Genomic DNA, 23,598 nt, shown 5'->3' on the forward strand with positions numbered 1-23,598 from the left:
TTTAAAAATACATCTAAAATTTTGTTAACTTTTTTAGCTGCCCTATTACATTGTTAATTTACATAAAGCCTTCTTTCCACTAAAACCTCGACTCTTTTTACATGAACTGTTCTTTAGTTATGCCTCTTCTATTTTGTATTTAAGTTGATTTTTTTTCAATCTAAGTGAAAGACTTTTCTTTTTATCCTTAATTATATATGATTCAGTCCAATGTTCTAGCCTGTCAAAATATTTTAAAATCCTGACTTCGTCTTTTTAGCATAATAACTTTCCTGCCTAGAACACCAGTCAGGAAAAGACCAGATTTTAATCTGGCTGCAAACTAACTAATTGTGTGGCCCTATTATAAATACTAAATCTCTTTGAGTCTCTCCTTCCTCATCTGTGAAATGAGGATAATATTATTTGTACTGGCTACCTCATAGGGTTGTAAACCTTAAAACCCTAAGTTTAACATTTACTGTTGTTAGATTAAGTAGTACTAAATTCCCGTGTCTGAGAATTGCTTGTTGTTCATCAAAACTAGGTCCTATCCCCAAGGTCATTCTTAACTCTTGTTAGCAGCACAAAAGATTTAATACCAAGAGTTAAGTTTCTTGTAATGATAAAGGTAGTTTTCTGATTTCCCTTCCATGTATGAGAAAACTTATAGAATTCATGTTGAAAGCAAAGTTAACAAAATCATCAATTCTTCACAGTATTATTTATCCTCCAGTAGGATGTATGGGACTATTAGAAAAATATAAACCAAGTTACTTTTATGACCCATATTTATTTATTCTGTGATGATGACTGAACTGTGGGGAAAAATAATTTTCAGTATTTTTTTTCTAGTAGCAAATAGTGAAACCAGTGGGAAGTAATTTAAATTTTTATTTTGAGATTCATTTTTATTTTGAGACAAAAGCTCACTAGCAGTATTAGAGTAATAGCTTAGTTATAGTATCATATAACTTAGAACTAGAAGAGATATTAGAGGTCACCTAGTCTAATACTAGTCTAATTTTATAGGTGAGGAAAAGTCACACCCAGGATGCTGAAGCAACTTGCCCGAGTTTATACAGGTAGTAAATAGCAGAATTGTGATTCAAACTTGGGCTTTCTGACTCCATATCCAGTGCTGTTTACAATTCACATTTTCAAAAGTCACTTGTCTAGAATATTGCTAGAAGCCACAAGAAGCTAAAAAATCTTGTGAGTGGTCAAAATAGATACTATGATGTTCATGCACTTTATTCAGAGGAGAAACACCTTAATAAGGCCAGATAAATGATGTGATACTGCAATTTTGTTCTGCAGTAACTTTAACCTAAAAAAGTCCAATGTCTTAATCAAATATGAAATCATATTTTTTTTGTTTAAGTTTAGGAAGTTAAGGTCTAGTTAAATTTGTAAGGTCACATTTAAAAAAGATACATTTTTATTTATAGCTTGTAGTACACCTTCCCTACTCTGCAGTAATTCTTTGTAATAAAAAAAGAGGGAAAAATGTTCAACAAAACTAAATAATATATTAAAAAAGTCTGCTGTCATATGAGGAGTTCCACACCTAAATTTAGTGATTGTAATATTACATAATTTTTATTTTTGTTTTTCTTTCTAGTTTTATTGTTACATTAATTTTGTATAATTTTCCCTGGTTCTGTTTACTTCACTTTGCATTGGTTCACATAAGCCTTCCCATACTTCTTGATATTCATCATATCCATCATATCTTTTAGCATAATAATTTTAAGTTATTAAATGTTAAAACTAAAGTTTTAGTTCAGCCCAGATTAGTTAGGTTTTTGGAAGAGCTAGAATTAAAGTCAATTTGTAGATATTTGTTGTTCAGCTGTTTCAGTTGTGTCCAAGTCTTTGTGACCCCATTTAGGGTTTTCTTGGCAAAGATACTGGAGTGATTTGCCATTTCCTTCTCCAGTTGATTTTATAGATGAGGAAACTGAGGCAAACAGGGTTAAGTGACTTGCCCAGGGTCATAAGTATCTGATGCCCGATTTGAACTTGAGTTTTCCTGACTCTAGGCCTGGTGCTCTGTCTGCTATGCCACCTAGTTTCCCTACTTTGTAGATAAAGTTCCTTCTAATTTATTAAGATTTTTTTTTTGTTCTGTAATTTTCTAGGGAGAAAATTTAAAGATCAGTTTGTTTTTACCTTGTTACTTTGCATGCCTCCTATAATGAGGTGTAATAAACTCAGGAAATGGCTCTGTAATTTGTACAACCTTTGAAAATTGTTAAGTAGGCAGATTTGCTACATATATAAGTTTGGAACTCTGTGAATTCCATATTCAAATATGGATGCTTTTTGAATTATTCTTGGTAATCTTTATTTGAGTTATCTTTGGTATCTTTATTTGGGGTGATTCTCACTTCAATGCAAACAATGAGAGTAGCTTTTATAGTTAACTGTCCATAATTAATTCTAATGAAAATGTAGGCAATATTTTAGAAGAAATTCTTAAAATATTTAAATAAAGATTACTGGGTATGAAAATTGAAAGGATTATTCATAAATATTGGATTTTAGAATGTACTGAGAATCACATGCAGTTGTCTTTCTGTATAGTGAGATACACTGTTTGTCTTACCTTCTTCATATTTGTAGGTAGCCCGTAGCCCAGTTGGGTAGAGATAGGACAATAGAAAGAAAGCCCTGATTCCCTTGGAAAATCAATGTCAGTATGTCTCTGGGATACAGGCACATATACATATATACACATATACCTGCATATGATGTATACAAACAAAAATACATGAACATGTGTGTACTTATTACATGTAATTTGGGCAAGGCATAATCTTTCTAAGAATCAGTTTCATCATCTGTAAAATAAAGGGGTTAATTTAAGGTCCTTTCTAGTTCTAAATCAAATAGTTTTATATACATGGTTCCTGGCACATAGTAGGCATTTAATAAATGCTTGTTGATTTATTGGTAGCGTTTGAGTAGATTTGTGATATTGTCAGTGTGGATACTCTCCCAGTGATGCTGATCATGAACAATCCCTGTCTAATAATAATAACAGTAACACCTACTATGTTCTAGTCACTGTGCTAAGAACTTTAATTCTTAACTTTAGTTGTCTCATTTGATTTTCTCAGCAACCCTGGGAGGTAGGTGCTATTATTATCACCATTTTGCAGCTGGGAAAACTGAGGCAAAAGAAGTTAAGTGACTGGCTCAGGGTCACACAGCTAGTAAGAATCTGAGGGTGGATTTGAACTCTACTCCACTGTGTTATCTGAGGGCAAGAGTATGAAATCAAATGAAACAAACATGAAAATGAAACTGGACAATTATAGTTTACTTACAAATGAGAACAAAGTGCCCTAAAAGATACAATTTTTTCTACAGTCTGGTTCACTGCCAAAATCATTTTAATCAGTCAAAATATAAAATCGAATATCAAAACAGCCTTAGGGAATTCACTATTGAAACTTAGTTAGTTTTCAAAAGATTCAAGACTAGGAAAATTTTCAGTAATCCATAAAATGTGCATTGATTTTACTAGCATTTATCACTACTACCCACTCTTAATATTTTATGTCTTAAGCTTCTTCAATTCAGTAATTCAATTTTATTTAACATTTATTAGTATCTACAATCAGTAGACTATATATAAAAGACTAATCAAAACATTATAATGAAAACTCCCTCTCCAAAGGTGCAAATCATAACCCAGCCATGCCTTTTCAACCTGTGTAACTTTTTTTCTATGTACTTCCATAAATCCCCTAAAGGAGGTCTTCCCAACTTTTTGCAAGGACGCCAGTGGAGCAGTGGGCTGTCCATCCAACTTTTAACTTTATGAGTTGTCTATCTCCTTTTCCCATTAAATAGTAAGAGATTGTTGACAGGAAAGACAGAGATTCTACTTATTTTCATTTCACAGGCAACCATGGATAGCATAGAGGATAGAAAGATGGACTTAGAACCAGGAATATTGGGTTCCAGTATTGTCTTTAACACATATTGATAGTAGAATCCTGGGAAGTCACAGCCTCCTATAGCTTTAAAAGGCAATTCTGTAAGACTTTAAGTTACTGAAAAGGTGCTAATTTACACTGGTAGAGTTTACTCATCTAAAAATTTCTTAAACAATGAAATCACAAGTCCAGTCCCTATCCTTTGGACAATGAGATGAGGCAGTTAGGTGACACAATGGATAGGGTGCTGGGCCCGGAGTCAGGAAGACCTGAGTTCAAATATTGCCTCAGACGCTTATTGTTGTATAACCCTTGGCAAATCTGTTTGCCTCAGTTTCTTCAACTGTAGAAAGAGGATAATAACAGTCCCTACCTCTCAAAGTTGTTGTGAAAATCAAATCAGATAATATTTTTAAAGTGCTTAGCACATACTAGGACTCCTTGTCTTTTGACCTTTCTTGTTATGGACTTTTCTTGCTTTGTAAGGTCTCTTTGTGTGGCTTTGAAATCACTTCTGGTAATAGTCTGTGTTAGAGTTTTAGGAAAAATGATAACAGCTTTTTAGACAACTAGAATACTTACAATAGCAAGTCGCATATTTACAAGTTCGTTGTAATGATTAAATAGTTGGGAAAGCCCTCTATAAATTTAGTTATATTTTGTGTTCATTTACATAAATAATAATAGCTAGCATTTGTGTAGCACCTACTATGTGCCAAGCACTGTGCTGAATTCTTTTCAAATATTATCTCATTTAGTCCTTACAACAACCCTATGATATAGGTGGTACTGTTATTCCCATTTTACAGTTGATGACATTGAGGTAAACGGGTTTAAGTGACTTGCTTTAGGGTCAGACAGCTAACAAGTATCTCAGGCTGGATTTGAACTTGTGTTCCATGATACAATGTGATTTGCTCTTGAATATTAAAGTAATTTATGTTTTTTTTTATTAATTACTTAAAACATGTACAATCCATCATTACCTTCAATCGGATAGAGTTTTTTGGGGGAAGGTGAGGGAGAGAAAAGGGACTTAAAATTGTAATTTGGAAATGTAACTTGAGAAAAGTAGACTTTTATCTCTTAGATCTACATGGTAAAGCAAACTTAAATTTTCTCCTTAAGTGGTTGGATCAATAAAAAAGGAAATGATTGAACACTGACTTCTTATGCTTTTGGGAAAATATTTGCAAATTACAGTATTTTCCATTTGAAGTATTCTCTCTAGTCACTTAAAACTGCCTCCTCACTTCTCCTCAATTCATTATTTCTCATACTTTGTAACTTGAGATATCTCTGTCTATAAAGCTACCTAAATTCTTTTATGAATATGTACAATCAACTTTGCCTCCCTGAGAAAGCATTATGTGATGTGGTTTTTAGGTCCTCAGAGAGAAAAATGTTGGAGTGTTATTAGTTGCTTTTTGAATTTCCAACTGGTTTAAACCACTTTGATAATATTATACAGAAATTAATATCTGGCACTTCCTTGCTCTTTTGAGTGTTTCTTGACAGCAAGATGTATAATCCATATAAGTTCATGTCACCACAATTTGTTCAACCATTCCAATTGATAGGCATCCCTGCAATTTTCAGTTCTTTGCCACCAGAAAAAGAGCTGCTATAGATATTCTAGAACATATATGTTCTTTTCCTTTTTCTTTAATCAACATGGGAAATAGACTTAATAGTAGTATCACTTGGTCAAATGTTATAGGCAGTTTAATAACTCTTTTGGCATAATTCCAGTTTACTCTTCAAAATGGTTGGATCAGTTCATAATTGCACCAACAATGAATTAGTGTCCTAATTTTTCCACATCTCCTCCATCATTTTGTCACATTACCTTTCAAATATCTTAGCCAATTTGATAGCTGTAAAATTATATCTCAAGGTTGTTTTAATTTGCATTTCTTAACTCAATAATGAAGTAGAGTATTTTGTCCTATGACTATACAGCACTTAGATTTCTTCATTGGAAAACTGCTTGTTCATATCCTTCTATCATTTACCAATTAAGGAATGATTTGTACCTTTACAGATTTTACAAAGATCTTAGTATATTTAAGGTATGAACCTTTTCTTTGAGAAACTGTTTATAAAATTTTTTACCCAATTTACTGCTTTCCTTCTTGATCTTGACTAAATTTGCTTAATTTGTACAAGACCTTTTTAAATTTAATGCAATGAAAATTATCCATTTTACATATCACTCTGTTCTCTATCTCTTGTGTATTCATAAATTGTATCCTATCCGTAAGTCCCGATGGCCTTAAATTTTCTTATAAAATCTCGCTTTATATCTAGATCATGCATTCATTTTAACGTTACTTTGATAAATGGTGTAAGGTACTGGTCTATGCCCAATTTCTGCCATACTTCTTTCTAGTTTTTCCAAAAATTTTTAACAAATAATGAATTCTGATCCCCAAATCTTAAACCTTTACATTTGTCAAATATAAGGTTCTCATATTTATTTGTTACTGTATCTGCTCTGTTCCATTGATTTACCTTTCTGTTTCCTAGCCAGTACCAGATAGTTTTGATAATTACTGTCTTATAATAGAGTTTAAGATCTGGTATTGCTAGACCTCCTTCCTTTACATTTTTTCATTGATTACTTTGATATTCTTGACCTTTTATTCTTCCACACAAATTTTATCTGTTTTTTAGCTCAGTAAATTAATGTTTTGGCAATTTAATTGGTGTGCCATTGAATCTATATATTAGTTTAGGTAAAATTGTCATTTTTATTATATTGGATCTGTCTACCCATGAACAATCAATATTTCTCTAATTCTTTACATCTGCTCTTATTTCTACAAAAAATGTTTTATTTATTTTTATGTTCATGTACTTCCTGGCTTTGTTTTGGTGGCTGTACTCACAGGAGTTTTATATTGTGTAGAGTTATTTTGAATGGGGTATCTCTTAGCATCTCTTCTTACAAGGTTGTGTTGGTGATATGTAGGAATGCTGTTGATTTATGTGGGTTCATTTTATATTCTGATGATTTGGTAAAACTGCTTCAATGAACTTTTTAGTTGAGTCTTTGGGATTTTCCAAGCATATCATCATATCATCCAGGGACAGCAGGTTCTGGAGATTCTCCAGCATGACCTCCTTGTGCAGCTCTTTTTGAGAGTGGTCCAGGAGGCACCACTCTTCCTCAGTGAAGTCCACAAGCACATCCTTGAATGTCAACAATTCCTGGGATGAAGGTCTCTGGGTCCCAAGGGACCTGTACCTCTACACTTTGGTCTACTACAAGTTGATTTGGCTAGTGCACATACAGAGCTGGCTCCCAGAAGGCAGACACATCTCAGCTCAGAGGGAAGAAAACAGAAATATTTCAGTTCCCAGGGAGGAAGGTAGAGAGCTCTTAGCTCCTAGTGTTTCTGCTTCCAACCAACTTCTATATATGATATTTTTCAAATGGTTTTATTGTTTATACTGTAGTGGGGAGATAGAACACAAATACTGATAGCAATAACACACAACATTATATGATAAACACACTAGAGAGTTGCAGAACAAGCTATTATGTGAAGTTAAGTCAACAAGCTCATATTGAGTACTTATTATGTGTCAGGCACTGGGCTAAGCTCTGAGAATTCAAATACAAAAGCAAAAAAAAAAAAAAAAGGAAAAGTCCCTGCCCTCAAGAAGCTTACATACTAGTGGAAGAAGCAAACATATTAAAGAGAGTTGAAAAGATTGGGAGGAGGGAGGGTCAATTAAAACAATTTTGTTCTGCTATGTTGTGAGCTTCCCAGTTGGAAATAACTATCCTTCTTAGTCTTTACATTTTGAGGAAAGGCCCAGACCGATCATGCTTCACTCTTTACACTTTGTCCACCATTCCTTAGTGGCCTTCTTCCTCTGCCCTTGTGACCCCCTTATCTCATTGGTGAAATCAATCAGGAACCTCTATTTTTGAGGTAGGCCCAGACCATCCTTCATTCTCCTGACTTTGTTACCATACGGCCATGTAAGCACTTCTTCTAGTGACCCTCCCTCCTCCCAATCTTTTCAACTCTCTTTAATATGTTTGCTTCTTCCACTAGTATGTAAGCTTCTTGAGGGCAGGGACTTTTCCTTTTTTTTTTTTTTTGCTTTTGTATTTGAATTCTCAGAGCTTAGCCCAGTGCCTGACACATAATAAGTACTCAATATGAGCTTGTTGACTTAACTTCACATAATAGCTTGTTCTGCAACTCTCTAGTGTGTTTATCATATAATGTTGTGTGTTATTGCTATCAGTATTTGTGTTCTATCTCCCCACTACAGTATAAGCTCCACGAGATCAGCGATTTTATCTTCTATAAACTTTGTTTTGCTCTTATTGCTTATTTATTAATATCCTCTGCACACAATAGCTATATAAATATTTTGAATGCATGAATTTATTGACATTCTTTGAAATAACTAGAGACAACTTGAATAACAGAAAAGTGGACATTTAATTTCTATGATTCTTATTTTATTAGTATACCATATAAATGAATGGATTTACTTTTTTCTTTTAATTAATTAACACATTTACTTGTTTGTTTTGTGGAGTGGGTTAAAGTTTTATGGCATTCCCATCTATAAGCCTAGGGAGTTAGGTATGACTAGAGATTTTCTATAAGCTTCTTCCTGATCCCTCATTTGGGGGATTCCCTAGGTTGGTATGGAAATATACTACTTTGTATTCTCTTTCTTTTCTCTTTAGGACTAGTCTCTAGTCCTAAAGTATCCTGCAGCTGCGTAAAAATTTTCTAAGCACCTTGCATACCATCTTGTTCTGTTGGTCTTCCTAGGCCAGCCTAGACTTTTACTGAACTCTCTAATGTGGGCTTAGGCCCAAAATAAGGTGTCTAGGTTGGTTGTCGAATTTGGGAAGTCCCTGGGTACAGTTGACTTAAGGGTTTAAAAAATTGAGTTATGGGTGCCTGGTAGCCATAGCCAGGCTAGTAATTTTCTACTACCTTTTGGCATTCCTAAGTATATGATGAATTGCCATAGTATTGTTGACATAATTTATTAATTAATTTTTATTTTTTAAAAATTGAAGAACTTTAGTAAAATATGTAGATTTTCTTACTGTTTCTCTAAAGAGAATTTTTTTAACACAGACTTGTCACTTAAAACATTTATATGTCTTTTCCTCACTTCAGTTGTATTTTCCCTCTTGAATGCATCTCTTTTTCTGAAAATACTTGTATGAATATGAAGGAGAAAGATCTGCTTCAGAGTGACAGTGATCTCTTTGAGAATACAGCTATTTGCTGATGAGTGTGAATAATGAATCCAGTGAAGTAGTTATTATTCAAGTTCACATTGCATATTGCTATTGGTCTGGAACAAATTAACATATTTTACAAAATTATAACTTAGAGTAGTGAGAATTTGATTATATGATTGTCCTAGAGCAGAGCTTCTTAAACTATGGGTGTGGCCCATGTGGCCCATGTGACCCATGTGGGATCACAAAAAATTTGGTAACAGTAAAAGGTTTCTGAACATGGAATTACTAAAAATCAATTCAGAATCAAACATGTAATGAATCCCAGGTGTTTCTGGCATCACTTTTCGTGATGCATTGTGGAACTTTACTGCACTTTGTACTGTGCATGCCATCTGGCCATGCAATGCCAAGGAACCAAAACGGATCTTGGATCTGGGTTTAAGAAACTCTGCCTTAGAGGATACATTGTTCTCCTTAATTGGGGCCTACCTGTACTCAGTCTTATTCTGCAGTATTTGCTTTTCCCCAGTTTCTTGCCAGCTACTCCCACTTATAAGGGAATTAGTGATTGTATTTTCTATACCTATTGTCTTTCTTTGACTGATAGATATTGGTATCATTTACAGTGCATCTAACTGTTTGCTTATAGTCCATAAGTCTTGCCGGTGTGATTTCACAGTCTTTGTCATTCTTTGTAGTCTCTTTATTGAACACTAACTTGAACACCTATACAATCATAGGTTTCATACTGTATTCCCTCATTATGTCTTGTGCCCTCAAAATGTAGTGTTTTGTACAAGTTTTACAATTCTTTGGGGAAAAAAAAGACATTTCAACTGCAACCAACATGTAACTGTTAGAAATTGGGTAACTGCTGTGACTTTGTAAGCTTTTGTAGTAACTTTTGGGGGCTAATTGTCAGCTAGTTGACATATTGAAGTCATTTTTCAAAAGAAGGTGATATCATCTGCCATTAAGTTTTATTAAGAGACTGAGGTCTTTTCTTTGACATGTTTTCAAATTATACTGTGTGAGAAGTTTGCTTGTATGTTAGGTTATCATTTTCATAGCCTAATTTTTGTATTTTTATGATAGTAGCACACTTCTGAAAGGCTATTTGTATTTTATATTTTCAGTCTATGTTTTCTGTTTTCTGTCGTGGTTAACAATTTGCTTTTGAAGGGTAGAATTTATTAATAATCCTCAGAAGGTGGTGTGTGTAGCTCACCACTTGGGTTTCTAGAAAGAGTTTTGACCTTGTACCTTTCTGTAAGGTTATGACCTAATAAAGATCAATGTATGTCATTCACTGAAGTACCTATTGGTATCTCATGAAGGTCATTCTCTGTTTTCTCTCTCCTTTCTCACCTGTGTATCCCTAGACTTAGTTGTAATGGAAAGTAAATGTGGGGAAAAGTAGAGTTAACTTCTGTCTCACCTTCACCAGTAGCTCTTGTGCTTCTGCAGAATGAAATCCTTCTGGAACCTTTGCTTCCTTTTTAAGACTGATGATGCTGTTATCAGAAGTGCTGACCTTGTTTTTTTGTTTTGTTTTGTTTTGTTTTTTCTTGGACACCTTGATTAAAGGTTAAGCTTCCTCTTCTTTTTAAAGAAAAACATATCAATACCACTTATTTAATTTCTAAGTATTCTTTGCATTATCTATATCCTTGTTTCACTTCGTGTGTATGTGTGTGTGTATTTGGGCTCTGTCCTGGACCCTTTTCTTTCTCTAAACTTTCTGGGTGTTTTCATTAGCTTCTGTAAGTTCAATTATTATCTTAATACAGAGAATTCCATTCAGAATACCTGACTTTGGATCCTGGCTTTTCTGTATGACCTTGAGCAAGTTATTTAACCTCTCTAGATCTCTGGGACTTTAAGCCCCCATGGTTTTTTAACTCTGAATCTGGTTAAGTGATCCTATGAATTACAGATCTACGTATCCAATCCTTAGGTCTCTCCTGAACTGCAGTCTTATATCACAAACTTCTTGCTAGACTTTTCTACCTCTCTGTCCCAAAACATCTCAAATTCAACGTATATTAAGCAATGCATTATTTTTCCTCTTAAACCCACTCTTACTTCTAACTTATGTAATTTTATTAAGAGAATCACCATTCTTTGTAAATTTGCATCCTACAAATCTTCCTCAACCCTTTTCTCTCTTAATCAGTAATAAACGTTTATTGGTCTGCTATGTGCCAAACATTGTGCTAAGCCCTTTGGATAAAAAAAAAAGACAAAAGACAGTTTCTGTTTTCAAGGAGCTTATAGTGTAATGACAGACAGCATGCAAACAAATATAAAAGCAAGCTATATACAGGATAAATAGGAAAAAATTAACAAAGAGAAGGCACTAGAATTAAGAGGTATTGGAGAAGGCAAATTGGAGAAGTAAAGGATGGCATTTTAGTTGGAACTTAAAGGAAGCCAAGGAGATCAGTATTCAGAGTGGAGGAAAGGAGAGTATTCAGGCATGGGGGATAGCCAGAGAAAATGCCTGGAGCTGAGAGATGCAGTGTTTTGTCCATGGAACAGCTAGGAGGTCCGTGGATTGAAAAGTACGTTATCAGAGAGCAAGGTATAAGAAGACTGGAAAAGTAGGAGGGGGCTAGCTATCTCCTTCTGGAGGCAGTAGGAACCACTGGAGTTTATTGAGTAGGGGATGTGTGTGACATGATTAGATCTGTGAGGAAAATTACTTTAGTGGCTGACTGGAGGATGGATTGGAGTGGGAAGAGACTTGAGGCAGGCATGCTATTGAAATAGTCCAAGGGTGAGGTAATGAGGACCTGCGTTGAAGAGATGGCAGTGTCAGAGGAGAAAATGAGACATATTTGAGAGATATTGCAAAGGTGAAATCAGTGGATCTTGGCCACAGATTGAATATAGGAGATGAGAGGTAGTGAGGAGTATAGGATGACTTCTAAGTTGTGAGCCTGAGGGATTGGAAGGATGATGTTGCCCTTTTCAGTAATAGGGGATGTGTATGGAATGTTTTAGGAAGACCAGTACATCTGATGTGAGTGCTTGCTGAGCCCTTTTCAGGACTGCTCATCTGTCTTTGGTGTTCACCTTTCACCCAACTTTCACCTGTGGCTCCAAGAAGTTGTAGTGTGTACAGCGGCTACACCTTGGTAAATTGTCTTGGCAGATGGGTAAACCAGGTAAACCTGTTGGTGAGTTAGGGAGATGTCTATCCAAGCATGTGAAGACTTCTCCTGGTAGAATGAGTGGATGGAAAAAAATTTGTTCCAGTGGCCATGAAGGTAGCTGAAACAGGTGCTGTGGAGTGCTTAGAGCTTGGTCAGATATTGAAGACATCAAAGTCATCCACTGTATCCTGGGCCATCACCAATTATCTTGACTTTTGTCTTGCCACTGGACTTTGATGACACTTGAAGAGAGTGAGACTGATGTCTGTGTAACTTTGCCTCATTTAAATCCAATTCACCTGTGATGTCATTGGTCCACTTTGAAAATGAAGGACAAACAGCAACAATAGGGAAGGTGGTGTGGGAGGATTTGAGGGGGGAGTGGTTCAACATATTTAAATTTAAGATGTCTAATGGACATCCAGTTAGAGATGTCTGAAAGGCAGTTGGAGATGTGAGATTGAAGATCATCTGAGAGTTTGGGGCAGGATATTATCAGGAGCATCATCAGCATAGAGATGGTAATTAAATGAGCTGATAAGGTCATCAAGTGAAGTAGTATAGAGAGAGAGAAGAGGGCCCAGGAATTCTGAGGACCACCTACACTTAGAGGGCATGAGCTGGAAGAGGATCCAACAAAGGAGACAGAGAAGAAGTGGTCAGATAGATAGAAGGAGAAGCAGAAGAGAGTGGAGTCCCAAAAACCTAGAAAGAAGAGTCTCAAGGAGAAGAGAGTGATCAACAGTGTCAAAGGCTACAGAGAGATAGAAGAGAATGAAGATTGAGAAAAGGCCACTGGATTTGGCAACATAGAGATCATTGGTGACTTTGGAGGGAGCAGTTTTGGTGGGATGTTAAGGTCAGAAGCCAGATTGTAAGCGGTAAAGAAGAGAATGAGAGAAAAGAAAGTGGAAGCACCTATTGTAGGTGACTTTTTCAAGTGTTTAACTACAAAAGGTAGAAGAGATATATGAGGAAGTGTCAATTGGGGGTTTTTTCTCTCCCCTCTCATATTTAATCAGTTGCTAACTCTTGATCAATTTTCCCTCAATAGCTTTTGCATGCACCCAAATCACTGAATTTCCCTTGGCCACAGTTTTCTTTTCTGTAAATGAGGGAGTTGGCTTCTGTTGTCCCTTCAGTTCTTTGTGACTCCATGTGGCGTTTTCTTGGCAAAGGTGCTGAAGTGGTTTACAATTTCCTTCTCTAGTGGATTAAGACAAACAGAGGTTAAGTGACTTGCTCAGTGTCACATAATGCCTGAGGCTGGATTTGAGCTCAGGTCTTTTTGACTCCAGGCCCAGCATTCTCTCTACTGAGCCATCTAGCTGCTTCCTCATGAAAATTAGAATGGGCCAAATAGAAAGCAATGATTTCATGATGTTGCAAGACATATATTAAAAAAAAATTCAAAAGATTGGGAAAAAGAAGAAAACTTAACTTATGTGCTATCAAAAACAATCTTGAAAATAAGTTAGTGAGACAATCTAAAAAATCATCAGATTACATGAAAATCATTCTTTAAAAAATTAGTTAATACTCTATTTCAAGAAACAATAAATGAAAACTGCCCAGATTACTAAAAACAGAAGAAAAATGAAAATCAGAGGTATATGCTGGTCAGTTCCTGAAAGAAACCTTCAAATAAAAACTTTCCAAACCTGGTGTCCAGTGCTTCCAGGTCAAAGCAAACTATTACAGTCAGCTAAAAAAAAAAAAGAATTTGGTTACCAAGAAATCACGGTCCAGATCACACAAGACTTGGCAGCTACCATTGTAAAGGAAAGAAGAAATCTGATACTATCATATTCCATGTGGTGAAAGATAAAAGTTACAAACAAGAATTACTTATAATACAAAACAGTCTAAGTTACTGGGGGGGAAACTGACCTTTAATTGAATGGAAAACTTTCAGTCATTCCTGCTCTCAAGAATAGAGCTGAGTAGAAGCTTTGAAAGACAAATAAAATAGTCAAGAGAAAACTAAAAATGTAGATACATTTGAGCATTTCAAAGTGACTATATAATGATAAATTACTTGTAGTCTAATGAGGAGGTGGGAAAATAAACACGTGTTTCCTTAGAACTCTGACATCTTCAAGACAGAAGGCCTGAAGGTGGTTTAGTTCTGTTTCTGTTACAGTCTTAAAGGAAGAAATAAAAGGGAAGGAAATAGGAATGTATGAGGGAAGTAAAAGAAGAAAGAGGTAAGGGAGGGAACTTATTATCTCACATAATATTGGTAATAAGATGAAGAATGTATAAACATGGAGGAAGAGATGGGTGGGATAGACATCACATGAACCTCATTTTCATTTGAACCAGAGAAAGGAATGTTAAATTCTCTCTCTCTCTCTCTCTCACTCTCATACACACACACACACACACACACACACACACACAGAGTTTGATGTAGAAATATTTTAAACTTAACTGGGAAATAGGGAAGGGAAAGGAAGGGTGGGGGTGTAGTTAACACAGATGGTAGCTTTGATAAGACCTAAGCAACACAAAATCAAGAATCATTTGGTGGGAAGTAAAGTGAAGTTTAAAAGAAATGAAGGAATAAAAATCTGTGATCATGATCAAGGCATGAATATAAGGGCAGTCTAGCAAAAATTGATCTTTTATAGATGAGTGATGTTAAGCACATTTTTCTCTGTAAAAAAAGTGGATAGCAAGAGAGGAAAAAGTGCAAGGTGAAATAGAATGGAGGAAAATCTACAGTTAATAATAACTGAATGTGAAATCAATAAAATTTTACATTAAAAAGCTTAGCAGAATGAATTAGAAAATATAATCCAATATTATGCTGTTTACAAGAAATATACTTGAAACATAAAGAATCAAAATAAGAGGTCAAAAAAAGTTTATTATGTGTCAGATGAAAGAGAAAACGAAGTAGCAGTCATCTCAGAGCATGAAATAGTTAAAAAGCAGGCTTGATTAAAAACAGTTTGCCAGTTTAGGGAAACTAAAAACAATATAGATAATATAAGTAGTAGTATTTTACACATGTGCTACACACATGAAACATAATAACATCTAAATATTTTGAGGAATAGTTAATTGAATTTCAGACTAAAATAGACATTAGATTATAATAGTGTGCAGCCTCAGTGTACCTTTTTCATATTTCGATGAAAAAAGGTAAACAGAAAAGAAGTTAAAGATCTGAGTAGAATTTTGTAGAAGTTAGATATGATGACTTTCTGGAGATTACTTAATAAGTACTAAAAAAAAATACGTATTTCTCAGCTGTGGCAGTTTTGCAAAAATTGACCATATACTAAGATATAAAAATCTCACAAAATGGCAGAAAAGCATAAATATCAAATTTTTTAGTGATAATGCAATAAAATTATATTTAATAAAGGATCTTTCAAGAAAGGAATAAAAGTTAGAGTCTAATTTAATCTTAAAGAATGGGCAGGTTGGGGCAACTAGGTGGCGCAGTGAATAGAGCTCTGGCCTTTGAGTCAGGAGGACCTGAGTTCAAATCTGGCCTCAGACACTTGACACTTACTACCTGTGTGACCCTGGGCAAGTCACTTATCTCCGATTGCTTCACCAAAAAGCAAAAAAAAAAAAAAAAAAGATGTGGAAAAAAAAAGAATGGGCAGGTCAAAGAATAACTCACAGAAATGATAGAAAATTCATCAGAGAAAAATAAGAATAATGTGATTAACTTTTAGTATGCAGCTAAAACATTCCTTAAGGGAACCTTATGTCTCCTAACATTTTCTTCAACTGAAGAAAATAAAAACAGATCACTGATAACCATGCAACTAAAAAACTCAGTAAATAAGAAGACTCCAACTAAACACGAAATGTACAATTCTGAAAATCAATTATTTATTTATATTTATTTATTTATTTTTTTGCAGGCTGGATAATTTTTTTAAATTTTTTTTCTTTTTTAGGTTACCATGCACATTTTGAAAACAAACACATGATTGGTGCTTATATGTTTCTGCCTAATTATTTTTATGTTGCTTGTTTTTCTTGGATGCTTATTTGTTTAATGAGGACTAATGTTAGAAGAAAACAATAAAAGAGCAGAACAAAAAGGAAAGAGAAGTCTCTTACTTTGCTGTTTTGCTAGGTAGTGGCCTGGTGCAGCTGAAAATCCTTCTTTATTTAAACAGATACAACAATGCTCTGATGATGGCAAAGATGACATCTAACAATAACAACAATTATAAGGCACATTAATATAGCTTCATGGTTTCCAAAACACTTTTCCTCCTATGAGAGAGGATGTCCAAGTATGATGTCCCCCTTCTAGTGAGAAAACATGCTCAGAAACTTTCAGTAACCTGTCTAGGGTCACACAGCAGGACTCCACTCCTGGTCTCTGGCTTCCAGTCTTAGAAGCAGGGTTGCTTTGGAGTGCCAAGGGCCTCGGCTGCCTGGGCTCGGCCCAGGGCCTCAGCCCAGGGTCTCATTTCCTGGGATGCGAACAAGGACAGGAAGGCAGGTGCTTCTCCCTCAAAGGCCCCAGTAGGCCCTGCTCAGTCTAGTTGGGAGCCAAGGCTCCAGTCCATGGCAAGAACTGCAGTGGTTCTTCTCCCGCATCACTGTGTCTTAGAGTAATTTTTCACATCCCTCTACGAAATGGTGATTGCCATGCAGATGGGACTTGTCTTATGCAAGTTTATCTCTCCCCCAGAGCCTAGCACATTTCTGGATGTAGTGAAAGTTAACAATAATCGATGGGGGTTGAGTCTTCAGATGTTTGCTGTGGAAGGAGGTCTATGCTGAGTGCCCGATGAGGGGGTTATTATTATTATTTTTTTTTTTAACATTTTTTGTTTAAAGTTTTGAGTTCCAAATTCTATCCCTCCTTCCCCCCCCCCCCGGGAGGGTAGGCAATCATATGCGGGTTATACATGTGTAATTGTGTAAAATATTTCCATATTAATAATTTTGTACAAGAAGACACAAAAGAAAAAAAAGAAAAAGTGAAAAATAGCATGCTTCAGTCTGTGTTCAATCAATATCAGTTCTTTCTGTGGAGGTGGATAGTATGCTTCATCATTAGGTCTTTAGGATTGCCTTGGATCATCGTATTGCTGAAAATAGCTAAGTCATTCCCAGTTCTTCTTTGAACAGTATTGTTACTATTAATACAACTTTCTCCTGGTTCGGTTCGTTGCACTATGCATCTGTTCACATAAGTCTTTCCAGGTTTTTCTGAAATTATCCTACTTGTCATTTCTTAGAGCACAATAATATTCCACTGCAATCACATACCCCAACTTGTTTAGCCATTCCCTAATTGTTGGGCATGTCTTTGATTTCCAATTCTTAGCCAACATAAAAAGAGTTGGTATAACTATTTTTGTATAAATAAATCCTTTTCCTTTTTTTTTTTTTTGGATGTCTTTGGGATATAGACCTAGTAGTGGTATTGCTATATCAAAGGGTATGCAGAGTTTTATATCCCTTTGGGCGTAATTCCAAATTGCTTCCCAGAATGGTTGGATCAGTTCACAACTCAACCTACAGTGCATTAGTGTCCCAGTTTTCCCACATCCTCTCTAACCCAATATTTTCCTTTTTTATCATATTAACCACTTTGATTAGGTGTGAGGTGGTAACTTAGAGTTGTTTCAATTTGCATTTCTTTGACCAATAGTGAATTAGAGAATTTTTTCATGTGACTATAGATAGCTTGGATTTCTTTGAAAACTCATTGTTCATATCCTTTGAACATTTATCAATTAGGGAATGACTTGTATTATAAATTTGACTCCGAGATGCTGGTTATAAAAATTCTTTCCCAGTGTTCTGCCTCCCTCCTAATCTTGGTTGCATTGGCTTTGTTTGTGCAAAAATTTTTCAATTTAATGCAATCAAAATTAGCCATTTTGTGTTTCATAATGTTCTCTATCTCTTGTTTGGTCATAAATTCTTCCCTTCTCCATGGATCTGCTCTCCTAGTTTGCTTATTGTATCAGTCTTTATATCTAAATCATGTACCCATTTTGAGTGTATCTTGGTATAGGGTGTAAAATGTTGGTCTGTGCCCAGTTTCTGCCATACTGTTCTCCAGTTTTCCCAGCAGTTTTTGTTAAATAGTGATTTCTTATCCCAGAAACTGGAATCTTTGGATTTATCAAATAGTAGATTACTATAGTCGTTAACTGTTGTTTCTTGCATGTGTAACCTGTTCCACTGAACTACCACTCTATTTCTTAGCTAGTACCAAATTGTTTTGATAATTTCCTCTGTATAATACAGTTTGAGGTCTAGTATGGCTAGCCCACCTTCTTTCGCATTTTTTTTTCCATTGATTCCCTTGATATCCTTGAGCTTTTGTTCCTTCAGATGAATTTTGTTATTATTTTTTCTACCTCTATAAAATATTATTTTCATAGTTTGGTATGGCATTGAATAAATAGATTAATTTAGGTAGAATTGTCATTTTTGTTATATTGGCTTGGTCTGCACATGAACAATTAATGTTTTTCTAGGTGTTTAGATCTGATTTTATTTGTGTGAAAAGTAATTTATAGTTGTATTCACATAGTTCCTGGGTTTGTCTTGGCGCGTAGACTCCCAAGTATTTTATGTTGTCTGTGGAATTTCTCTTTCTATCTCTTGCTGTTGGACTTTGTTAGTAATATATAGAAATGCCAATGATTTTTGTGGGCTTTTGTTTTGTATCCTTCCACTTTGTTTATGTTTTAATAATTTGAAATAGTTTTTTTTTAGTTTTAGTCTAGGATTTTCTAAGTATAACATCATATTGTCTGTGAAGAGTGATAGTTTTGTTTCCTCATTGCCTATTCTAATTCCTTTAATTTCTTTTTCTTTTCTTATTGCTATAGCTAACATTTCTAGCACAATAATAAATAATAGAGGTAATAATAGGCATCTTTGCTTCATGGAACCCTGATTGTATTGGAAAGGCTTCTAGCTTGTCCCCATTAGAGATAATACTTGCTGATGATTTTAGATAAATATTACTTATTTTAAGGTAAGCTCCATTTATTCCTATGCTCGCTGGTGTTTTTACATTTTCTTTTTCTTTTTTAGGCAATTGGGGTTAAGTGACTTGCCCAAGGTCACACAGCTAAGTAAGTGTCAAGTGTTTGGTCTGAGGCCGGATTTGAACTCAGGTCCTCCTGACTTCAGGGCTGGTGCTCTATCTACTGCCCCACCTAGCTGCTCCATCTCTGGTGTTTTTAATAGGAATGGGTGCTATATTTTGACAAAAGCTTTTTCTGCATGTATTGGGATAATCATATGATTTCTGTTAGTGTTGTTGTTGATATGGTCAATTATGCTTATAGTTTTCCTAATATTGAACCAGTCCTCCATTCCTGGTATAAATCCCACCTGGTCATAGTATATGATCCTCATGATATGTTGCTGTAATCTCTTTGCTATTATTTTATTTAAATTTTTTGCATCAATATTTATTAGGGAAATTGGTCTATAATTTTCTTTCTCTGTTTTGGCCCTTCCTAGTTTGGATATCAGCATATTTGTTTCATAAAAGGGTTTTGGTAGGACTCCTTCTTCGCCTATTTTTCCAAATAGTTTATATAATATTGGGATTAATTATTCTTTAAATATTTGGTAGAATTTGCTTGTGAATCCGTCTGGTTCTGGGGATTTTTCCTTAAGAGATTTATTGATGGATTGTTCAATTTCTTTTTGTAAGATTGGATCATTTAAGTATTTTATTTCTTCTGTTAATCTGGGTAATTTGTATTTTTGTAGATATTCATCCATTTCATTTAGATTGTCAAATTTATTGGAATATAATTGGACAAGATAGCTCCTAACAGTTGTCTTATTTTCCTCTTCATTGGTGGTGAATTCACTTCTTTTATTTTTGATACTAATAATTTGGTTTTGTTCTTTTTTTTTTTAAATCAAGTTAACCAATGTTTTACCTATTTCATTGTTTTTTTTTTAATTAAACCAGCTTATAGTTTTTTTAGTTCAATGATTTTCTTACATTCAATTTTTATTAATCTCTCCTTTGATTTTCAGGCTTTCCACTTTGGTGTTTAATTGGGGTTTTAAAATTTGTTCTTCCAGTTTTTTTTAGGTGCATGCCCAATTTATTCATCTGCCTTTTCTTTACTCTAATGATGTAGCAAATACAGATATAAATTTTCCCCTAAGTACCAGTTTGCCAGTATCCCATAAATTTTGGTTCTGTTGCCTCATTGTTGTCATTTTCTTTAATGAAATTATCAATTATTTCTATGATTTGTTTGCTTTTTTTAGGATTAAATTTTTTAATTTACAATTATTTTTAATCTCTTTTTCCATTGTCCATTGTTGAATGTAATTTTTATTGCATTGTGATCTGAAAAGACTGTGTTTGCTATTTCTGTTTTTCTGCATTTGGTTGTGAGGTTTTTATGTCCTAATACATGGCCAGTTTTTGTGTACATGCCATGTACTGCTGAGAAAAAAGGCATATTCTTTTCTATTCCCATTCATTTTTCTCTTTATATCTATCATAGCTAACTTTTCCAGAATTTTATTCACCTTCTTAATTTCTGTCTTATTTTTTTGTTAGATTTATCTAGTTCTGAGAGGGGAAAGTTGAGGTCCCCCATCTCTATTTCCTCCTGTAACTCATTCAACATCTCCTTCAGAAATTTAGGTGCTATACCATTTGGTACATACATATCTAATGTTGATATGACTTCATCGTCTATAGTACCTTTCAACAAGATGTAATTTCCTTCTTTATCTCTTTTAATTAGATCTGTTTTTGCTTTTGTTTTTTCTAAGATCATGTTTGCTACCCCACTTTTTTTTACTTCAGCTCAAGTATAATAGATTTTGCTGTCACCCCTTACCTTTGCCCTGTGTGTGTCCCTCTGCTTCAAATGTGTTTCTTGTAAACAACATATTGTAGGATTCTGATTTTTAATCCATTTTGCTATCCACTTCCATATTATGGGAGAGTTCATCCCATTCACATTTATGGTTATGGTAACTGTGTATTTTTCTTGGTGTTATTTTTTTTGCTTGTTTGTCCTCCTCTCTTACCCCCCATCCTTTCCCTCCTCACTAGTGTTTTGCTTCCAATTACTGCCTTCCCCAATATACCCTCACTTTTATCAGTCTCCCCTTTCCCTTCTATTATTCCTGTCCTTTTTTACTTCCTTAAAGGGTAATATAGATTTTTTTAAAATATTTAATGTGTAGTCTTTTTTTTGTTCTTTTTGGTGAGGCAGTCGGGGTTAAGTGACTTGCCCAGGGTCACACAGCTAGTAAGTGTCAAGTGTCTGAGGCTGGATTTGAACTTAGGTCCTCCTGACTCCAAGGCTGGAGCTCTATCCGCTAGCTGCCTCTGGTAAAATTTTTATATCTGAGTGTGTATGTTATTATTCCCTCCTTCAGCTAATTTTGATGAAAATAAGGCTGAAGGTTTGCCTGCCAACGCCCCCCCCCCCATATTTTTCCCTACATTATAATAGCTCTTTTATGCCTCTTTTATGTTGGATAATTTACCCCATTCAATCTCCCCCTCTCCTCCTTTTAACACAATTTTCTTTCTCACCCCTTTATTTTAATTTTTTGGATATCATCCCATCAAGATCACCTTATATTCACACCCTCTGTCTACATATACTCCTTCTAATTGCTCTTATAATTACAAAGTTGTTAAGAGTTATACATATTATCTTGCCATATAGAAATATAAACAGTGTACCCTTAAAGAATTTCTTACGTTTTTTCTTTCTTGTTTCTTTTTTACCTTTTTATATTTCTCTTTAGTCTTGTATTTAGAGGTCAAATTTTTTATTCAGCTCTGGTCTTTTAATTAGAAATGCTTGAAAGTCCTCTATTTTGTTAAATGTTCATTTCCCCCCGAATTGAAAATATTCAATTTTGCTGGGTAGGTGATTCTTGGCTGTAATACAACTCCTTTGTTTTTTGGTATGTAATATTCCAAATCCTCCACTTTGATATGGAAATTGCCAAATCCTGTGTAATCCTGACTGTAACTCCATGATATTTGAATTGTTTCTTTTTGACTGCTTGTAATACTTTCTCCTTGATCTGAAATACTAGTGATCTGAAATACTGGTCAGCAGTGGGATCAAGGCCTAGCTTGTGGCTTATGCTGGGGATGGGGTTGTTGTGGTGGGGCCTTGCCTAGCTGCACAGACTGCTCACTTGCTCAGAGGGCTGCTGGCTTGCAGGAAGGCAAGGAGGCTGCTGCCTTGCAGGAGGGCTTGCTGGTGGATTGCCCCAGGCTTGGAGCCTTGGTGTAGGCCCCATGGTGTGAGGCTGGCTGCTGCTGCTCTTGGACCTGGCTCCCCTCAGACCACAGTGAGACAGACCTTTCCTGCTGTGCTGGTAAGCGGCTTCCTTGCTTGTATATCAATTCTGAGGTGGTTTTCTAGTTTTTTGGAGGGGAATTTTGGAGGGCTTTAGAGGGTTCCTTCCTCACCCTGCCATCTTGGCCCTAGATCCCTGAAAATCAAATATTAACAACATTGAAAGGAAAAAAATTGATAAATAAAAACCCAGAGATAATTTTTAAGAAAAAAATTTATAAAGGTAGGCTGTTCAAAAAACAGGGGGAAGAAAACATCAGTATCAAAAAGGATTATTTGCAACTGAAGATCAAATAAAGGAAGCTACTACAAATTATTTTACCCAAAAGAATTATTTTGCTAAGGTTTATAACTTACATGAAATGAAATATATATTTAGAAAAATATAAATTAGTATTAGAACAATTAATAGAACAAGAAAGTTGCTAGCCATCTTAAAAAGAAATTTAACAAGCCATAAATGAGCTCCCCTTCCCCTTAACAAGAAAAAAAAAACAAACCAGGGACTAGAGGGCTTTTTAAATAATCATATGAAACATTTAAAGAATAGTTAATTCCAATATTATATAAATTGTTTTTAAAAATCAGAAAAGTGGAGAGCCTACCAAATGTAACCTTGCTACCTAAACTAGGAATTGACAAAGCAGAGAAAGAAAAATGTAGACCAATTTCTATTCTGAATATCTATCCAAGTTTTAGAAATGGTAGCTACACCAGTGAGAAGAAAAATATTAATGGAATAAACATAGGCAAAGGAAAAATAGAGCTCATTTTTTGCGGATGCTATAATGGTGTCTCTCTAGAGAACTCTATAGGTTCAACTAAATATTATCTTAAATGTGCTTATTTCAGCAGAACATATACTGAAATTGGAAAGATACAGAGATTAGCATGGCCCTTTCAGAAAGATGTCATGTAAACTTGTGGAGAATGTCTTTTTTTTATCGACT

The 23,598-nt window shown here is 34.9% G+C and overlaps 1 protein-coding gene and 1 non-coding gene across 6 annotated transcripts in view; both read left to right on the forward strand.

Annotated features, from left to right (window-relative positions):
* Positions 1-23,598, forward strand: part of SUPT3H (SPT3 homolog, SAGA and STAGA complex component) — a 663,195-nt gene that overhangs the window by 79,401 nt on the left and 560,196 nt on the right. The gene's annotated exons all lie outside the window — the stretch shown is intronic.
* Positions 23,488-23,591, forward strand: LOC114025132. Its single transcript, XR_003567002.1, has one exon. It is a non-coding gene; the product is annotated as a U6 spliceosomal RNA (small nuclear RNA).

This window comes from Vombatus ursinus, unplaced genomic scaffold (genome assembly GCF_900497805.2).
Source record: "Vombatus ursinus unplaced genomic scaffold, bare-nosed wombat genome assembly UNPS02014826.1, whole genome shotgun sequence".
NCBI classification, from domain to species: Eukaryota; Metazoa; Chordata; class Mammalia; order Diprotodontia; family Vombatidae; genus Vombatus; species Vombatus ursinus.